This window comes from Podarcis liolepis (genome assembly GCF_965112155.1).
Source record: "Podarcis liolepis genome assembly, chromosome: 16".
In the NCBI taxonomy this organism is placed as follows: Eukaryota; Metazoa; Chordata; class Lepidosauria; order Squamata; family Lacertidae; genus Podarcis; species Podarcis liolepis.
Genome location: NC_139567.1, coordinates 20,206,634 through 20,214,716, shown reverse-complemented (window position 1 = coordinate 20,214,716; position 8,083 = coordinate 20,206,634). Strand labels below are relative to the sequence as shown.

The 8,083-nt window shown below is 45.9% G+C and overlaps 1 long non-coding RNA gene across 1 annotated transcript; it reads left to right on the top strand.

Annotated features, from left to right (window-relative positions):
- Window positions 1-1,242: 1,242 nt before the first annotated feature.
- On the top strand, window positions 1,243-5,839 carry LOC310696114. Its single transcript, XR_014520436.1, has 2 exons — window positions 1,243-1,529; window positions 3,238-5,839. It is a non-coding gene; the product is annotated as an uncharacterized lncRNA (long non-coding RNA).
- The last annotated feature ends 2,244 nt before the right edge of the window (window positions 5,840-8,083 follow it).

Sequence of the window (8,083 nt, the reverse complement as noted above, 5' to 3'; positions counted from 1 at the left end):
GCTGCATCAACAGAAGTATAGTGTCCAGATCAAAGGAAGGAATAAAAGGTAAAGGTACCCCTGCCCGTACGGGCCAGTCTTGTCAGACTCTAGGGTTGTGCGCTCATCTCACTCTATAGGCCGGGAGCCAGCGCTGTCCGCAGACACTTCTGGGTCACGTGGCCAGCGTGACAAGCTGCATCTGGCGAGCCAGCGCAGCACACGGAACGCCGTTTACCTTCCCGCTGGGAAGCGGTCCCTATTTATCTACTTGCACCCGGAGGTGCTTTCGAACTGCTAGGTTGGCAGGCGCTGGGACCGAACGACGGGAGCGCACCCCGCCGCGGGGATTCGAACCGCCGACCATGCGATCGGCAAGTCCTAGGGGCTGAGGTTTTACCCACAGCGCCACCCTAGGAAAGGAATAGTACCACTCTATTCTGCCTTGGTCAGGCCACACCTGGAATACTGTGCCCAATTCTGGGTGCCACAATTTAAGAACAAGCTGGAATGTGTGCAGAGGAGGGCAACCAAGATGATCAAGGGACTGGAAACTAAGCCTTACGAGAAGTGCTTGAAAGAGCTGAGTATGTTTAGCCTGGAAAAGAGGAGACTGAGAGGAGATATGATAGCCATCTTCAAATATCTTAAGAGCTGTCACATGGAGGAGGGAGCATGCTTGTTTTCTCCTGCACTGGAGGGTAGGACTCGAACCCATGGCTTCAAGTTACAAGAAAGATTCCGACTAAACATTCAGAAAAACCTTCTGGCAGCAAGAGCTGTTCGGCAGTAGAACAGTCTCCCTCGGGAGGCTGTGGACTTTCCTTCCTTGGAGGTTTTTAAGCATTGGTTGGATGGCCATCTGTCAGGGATGCTGTAGCTGATATTCCTGCATTGCAGGGGGTGGACTAGATGCCCCTTGGGTTCCTTCCAACTCTTATGATTCTATGACCCATGGAAACGTTGCACAATGCAACCACCACAAGAGTGAAGTCAATCCACCCCCTTCAGAGAGCTAATCTGTAGTCACACCTGTGCCACACCTGAGCATCCATGACTACAGAGTATACACAAACGTCGGGCCTGGGACTGCCCCATGTCTTGTTTGAGGCCAGTCTGGTGCAAAGGCTGTTGAGAGAGCAGGGATGAAACAGGTGGGATCTCTTGCTTATGGAGCATCTTATTTCGATCAGAATCAAATCTTTGTGCAAAAGATTTCTGAATTGTAGGGGGTTGGACTAGATGGCCCTTGTGGTCCCTTCCAACTCTTCAATTCTGTGATTCAGGTTTAGAAATTGATAGATTGAGGTGGGCAGGTTATTTTTCAGGTTGATCTTTCCTTTCTTTTTCTTTTTTTCCACCAAAAGAAGTCCCTCTTTCATCAACAGGATTTGCGGCTTTAAGAAACTAAAAAGCAGGTTAAGGAGGAGATTATCCATTAGGGAAAAGAAATTCAAAGGCGTTGTTGATTTCCCCCGCTTCCTAGCTCAAGTTTTGAACTGATTCCAGGCTGTTGTAATTAATTATAAAGTTGGCGGGATTACTGCAAGGTAAGCTTCTTAAAGGCAACTGCTACAGTTTCTTTTACGTAACTTGTACCAGAGGAGGTGTATTGAAGATACTATGTTCAGAGGCAAATGAGACTTTTGAGATATATGAGGAATGTTTGATTTCCCACCCACCCGACCTTATTCCTGATGCTGATGCTGCTAATTTGTCTCTGGTAGAGGTCTACAAGGGATTGGACTATGGCCAATATGTGGTGGTACAGAGGATCAGGTGCAGGATCATAGCTCAGTGGTACAGCAGCTGCCCTGTCTGCAGTGAGGTCCCAGGTTCAGTTCCTGGCATCTCCACATAGGGTTGGGGAAGATTCCTGCTTGAAACCCCAGAGAGCCACTGCCAGTCAGAGTAGACAGTATTGAGCTACATGGACCAATGGTCTGATTTGGTATAAGGCAGCTCTCTATGTTCTCTGAGAGCCAGTGTGGTGTGGTGGTTAAGAGCAGTAGACTCGTAATCTGGTGAACCAGGTTCACATCTCTGCTCCTCCACATGCATCTGCTGGGCGACCTTGGGCTAGTCACACTTCTCTGAAGTCTCCCAGCCCCACTCACCTCACGGAGTGTTTGTTGTGGGGGAGGAAGGGAAAGGAGAATGTTAGCCGCTTTGAGACTCCTTAGGGTAGCGATAAAGTGGGATATCAACACCACACTCCTCCTCCTCCTTCTTCTTGTGTTCCTTGTTTGGGCAAGCAACACTCAGCATTGCTGAGCCCCCTGATACCTTGTATGCTCGGAGGGGAGAGGCGCTTGTTTCCTGAGGCTGGAAAAGAGTGGAAGCTAGGCTTTGCCCCACCCATTACAACACTGCCACCAAATGATGGGTCCCTTTTACCCATCCCTATCAGGAGAAGTTTAAGGGCACCATTGGGCTGGGGCTAGTTTGCCCCCTGCAAATCTCCAAGATTGTGGCCCCGTAAGAGTGAATGGGAGCCAAGGAAAAATCCTGTTTCTTTCCATAGACCCCCAACACATTCTTCGGGTTTGTTTCTCAGCCACACTAAAGCATGAGGGAACTCTGGGGACTGCTACAGTGAGGAGTCACAACCAGGTGTACTCCATGCTGAGGAAAAGACCCGTGCCTATAGTATATATGTATATAGGTAGTCGTGCAAAAAGACCAAAATAAAAATAAAAATTGTGAAGGGCACTGCACCGTTCTCTGACCACCAGAACACTATCCAGTCACCTCTAGCTTTTGAGAGTTTACCACGTATTGCTTTCAGACTTTCAAAGCTCTTTGTGGCCATCTTAGACTAGAAACTTGATTTAAAAACATAATAATATGGAAAATGAGGATTCACAGCAGATTGAATTCTGCTTTCATTACCTAACTTTATGCCAGCAGCTGGAAAATGAGAATACACACAGCCCTGGCACAGCATGCAAAATAAAGTGCACTTTATTATTTCAAAGCAAAGGAACGAGCGAACGGGAGGTGTAATTGCTGGAAACGTTTTGTCTTTTTCAGGCTCGGATGCTGCAGAAGTAGCATTTGGTTTGTAGGCAGTGTAGTTAGCTGATTGTATCCGTTTCCATGAGCAATCACTAGCTTCACTGTTATCAAAACAAGGCGCAGAATTCCCCCAATGGCAGACCTCACCAGCGCTGCAGAAAACATCCGGAAAGCTGGTTCTCGGCTTGAACCCAAAGAATTACTATCTGTCTCTGTTCATAATATCCTGTTTCTTCGTAGAAGCCACCAGCTCACCAGCAAGCAAGACAAAGGGGCTTTTAAGAGATGATGCTGACTCAAGGAAGTACGCTGGATGGTCGCCAAGAATCTGTGTTGCTGCGTGACCCGCAACATTAGGAACACACTGGCAGCCTTGTTACGATTTTAGCACTGGTTGGGCATGATCCTGTCACAGCAGAATTTGGCCAGGGTTGAATGGGGTGGGGTGGAAGGATCAGAGCCCTGGGATCAGGAAGAAGCAAAGCACCAGGGGTGAAGTGGGAGAGAGAAGCAGACAGAGGCCAAGTGCCAGTCTAAGGCAGGCAAAAAAGGCAAGGTTCCCAAAGCAGCCGTGTGCCTGAGGAAGCGGAACCTGCCAAATAATTCTCTACAGGAAGGAAGAGCATATGGGACATGCCATTTATAGAGCATGGTGGAGCTACATTGGTTTTCTGGGTCACCTGACTGGGTAGTGATGGAGTCAGTGGGTGAAGTTTCGTAACGCTGCTCAGGGGTCACCTCTGGACGCTCCTTCTGCCTAAATGGTGTAGGAAGCAAGGCCCTGGCATCCTAGTCTGAGGGACCTAGCCTTTCACAGCCTTTGCCAACCCGGTGCCCTCCTGGACTGCAACCCCCGGCAGCCCCAGCCAGCACACCGGCACCAGGTTGGCAAAGGCTGCCTTACAAATCCAGTGTTAGTGGTCACCTGGCCTGAATTTGCTGCTGGAGGACAGATATCCTGCAACCGTGTATTTAAGGTCTAGTTTTCCTATTATGCTACATAAACCACAGAGTAGGGGAGCTCACTCTGCATACGCAACTCCTTTTAATATCCCCCACTTCTTGTGTCTCTCCCCTTTATCACAAGAGGAGAGAGCAGTATCATAGGAACCTGGTTAGCATGGGATGCTCTCTTTGCAATCAAGAGTTGACAGAAGTGAAGCAAGTTGTATGTGGTTGCATCTGATTCTAGCTTTTGTCCATATGCAATGCTCAAAGTCATTATCGATCACACATTTGGGAACACTGAAGGCTCCTCCATCCTTTCAGCCAGCCTTGACTTTTTTCCAACAGCTAAACCAATGTATTGGTTTTGAAATGGAGCATGAATTACTATGCTTTGGGGGCAGAAAGAGTTGGCCAGAGTGGCCTTTTTCAAAGATAGTGCTCGTTTTCTTCCTTACGCCATGTAAGGGAATAGGAGACAGGTGATGTTTCTTCTCCTTGACATGCCTGGGGAGCAGAGCAAAAAGGAGCACCAGCAGTTTGATCCCTGCTGAAAGAACTATGTGCAAACAGTAGATAGAAGTGAAATACTGCTGAAATTTTTGGGGGAGTAAATGGTGGCTGCCTGGAAAAGTATTGTTGTTATTTTATGCACTCTTCACCCTAAGGAAGTGCAAACATATCCAGAAGCTAAAGGAGGGATGGGGAACCTGCCACCCTCCAGATGTTGTTGGACTCCAACTCCCTTCAGCCCCAACCAGCATGGGATGATGGGAGTTGTAGTCCAATGAAGCCTGGAGGGCCACAGGTTGAAGAACACTTAACTAGATTTATATGGGTCCTTTCCAACTCTGTGATTCTATAATAGCAATTGCAAGACCACCATCACTTTTTTCCACTTTTTTAATGTAAAGGGTATTGTGCCCTATTTAATGTAAAGGGTATTGTGTATTCTGTTAAAACACAGGTGTAACATACATAATGCAGAGGAAGCATCCTGCCCCATTCTGTGCAAACATACCATTTTGTCTTCAGCGCAGGGTTCAAACTGAGCCCTCTTTTTGAAAATTAACCGTTGAGTTGGATGTATTTTCTGTAAGATCTAACTACAAAAGGTAGGCTTAAATCTAATTGCTGTCATTTAAGATAATGTGGGAGGCTTGCAGAGTTAAGGAGGAAATTAGGCTGCTGGAAAGAGTCTAAACACCAGCCTTGTTACTAGGCAGTGTAGTTAGCTGACTGACGAAGGCAACAGTCACTAACAACACGGCCAGGTAAAATGGTCTGTCTCACCTCTGGCTAGGAAACACGACTGTTTGCATGGAAGCTTTGGCAACTGAGGCCTGGAAGTAGCATTCTTTGAAGAAAAATCAATACAGAAGGTAAAGAACTGAAGAGGTCCCCTCCAGAAGATGGCATCTATGTACCTCATATGTACCTGCTAGACCACATAGATCTGGGAACTGGCGCTTGTAAGCGCCACAGTTTGTTCCACACTTGCAAGGAATCAATTCTTCAGTGTGGCAGCCATGGAATACCCTGCCCACAGATACTACCTTGGCTGCATTATTATCAGTGCCTACTAAAAATGTTTATCTTCCAGCACACCTAACAAGACATGTAATTTTAGTATACAATTGTGATATGATTTTCTGTGTAATGTGATTTTAGTAAGCATAATTGCTTCTAAATTACTGGTTTTATCACACACAGAGAGACACACATATATATATGTAAACACTTTTTAAATGTTTTTAAACATAATTAATATTTCAGAATGTTTTTAAACATAATTAATATTTCAGATTGTCTTTTGCAAATCGCTTAGAGGTCTTTTGAATCCGTGTTGCATACATTTTGTTAAATAAAAAGTTAAACCTGCCTGCCATTCTGCTAAACTATCAAGATGGTTATTCTGACTCTCCATTATGATTTATTAGCTTATTGTTAATTTACAAGGCCCCATGTATGTGTTGCCCAGCCTATACTCATATTATGCAGGGGCCAGAGATGCACTGCCCCTATCCCTGCAGAACGGCTACTGTATCCAATGCATACTCAGCAAACATGGGAGGAAAGACACTACACCAGAAAACAGCAGGAAAATGACAGACACCTCCACACACACACCCCTCCAAGCATTCCTGAAAATTCTGCAAATACCCACCAATTGGGCATCCTGTCAACAGTGGCCCTCACGAGCTGCCCACCTACAAATGCAGGAAGTGAGTTCAGTGATGGTGATACAGCCTCAATGAATCAGTGAGCCCTAGCTCAGTGGTAGATCATCTGCTTTGGATGCAAAAAGGTTTCTGGCTCAACCCCCAGCCTCTCCAGGTAGGACTGGGTGAGAACTCTGCTTGAAACCCTGCAGAGCTGCCACCAGTTAGTGTCAACAACACTGTGATTGACAGACGAAGACAGCCAATTCGATGCAAAGCAGCCGTCATGTTCCCCTGAACACAGACAACACGCAAGATGCCACATTGTGGACTACAATTCCCACCTGCCCCTTCCATTATGGTCAATGGTGAGAGATTATGGCACTTGCAATCCAACGTTTGGAGAGCATCATGTTGGGATACTGCCAGGGAGATAAAGTCCATCATGGCCCCAAGCCGTCTGCCGGACGATCCATCGATCTCCCGTAGGCACGCAGTATCAGCAATTAGCGACATGAGTTTCCTGAAATAGCTTCCCACATTCTGGAGCTCATGCACACTCTTTATCAGCAGATAATGCACAGCCAAAAGTTGCACTCAGGAGAGCATTATTTACAAGTTTTATTCTGCATTGATCAGAACAAAGAAAACCATGACTGCCTGCGTCAGTGTCTCTGACAGAGAGAGAAACGAAAGCAATAGCAAACATAAGCATCCTGTGAACAGGACATGCGCAGACTCTGACTCACAAAGCCTGCTCCCTTTTAAGGTGGAACGGAAATATCCTAACAGGTTACACTTTTTCTGGAGCAACCTTTGCCAACCTGGTGCCCTCGAGATGTTGTTGGGCTACAACTCCCATCAGTCCCAGGTAGAATATTGTGCTGGCTGGGACCGATGGGAGTTGTTTTCCTGCAACATCTCGATGATGCCCAGTGCTATTCTGCTACGAAAAAATGGTGCCAATACTCACCAGTTGTTAGAGTAAGTGCCACATTTTTAACCAGTACTTTTCTTCCAGAAAAAGGTGCCCTGTGTACCTGATGATGCCCATTAAAAGTGGGCTTTTTTGGGGGGGGAGGTTGCAATCTTTTTGTTGTGAACCACCCTGAGATCTGCGGGTAGAGGGCAGACCCTCCAAGTGTCCCTATTTTCCAGGGACAGCCCTGATTTTACAATAACCCATCCCGGTTTCTGATTTGATCCCAGAATGTCCCCTTTTCCTTAGGACGCCCCTATTTTCATCAGAGAAGTGTTGGGAGGGTGTTGAGTTATCCAACCCCCGAGCCAACTGAAAGGCAGCCCTGTATAGGAAACATTTTAAATCATGTTTTTATATGTGTTGGAAGCCGCCCAGAGTGGCTGGGGCAACGTGGTCCGATGAGAGGGGTACAAATGGTAAAGTTATTATTATGGAATGGGACATCCCTATTTTCATCAGAGAAACATTGGAGGGTATGGAATTTAATAAATAGGAAACAATGAAATAATTACAGACCCTGAGGGTTTTTCTTTACAGTGGAGGCGGTACAGAAATGAATGTTATGAAATATTATGTCTCTCTTTTCCCGGTTGTTGCTGTTCTCCATCATAATATTTTACAAGGACAGGAAGGAACATCACGGACGGACAGAATAATTGCCACACACAGGAAGAACAAGGATATATAGTTTGAGTGCCTCACCTGTAGTTTTATCAATCATTTAATGTGTCAATACGAATGGAAGTTGTTAATATTGCAGTTGTTGTATAAGGGATTGTTACTCTGACTGGAGTGTGATTGAAATTAGTAAGATTTTGTAACGCAGAAATAAAGTAAATCATCAATCCATCAATTCTAGCATGCGGGCGGGGGGGGTACTTATATTCATAGCTGACAACTTTTCCCTTTTTTAAAGGGAAATTCCCTTATTCTGAATAGGATTCCTCTCAAGAAAAGGGAAAAGTTGACAGCTATGCTTATATTATAATTTGGTATA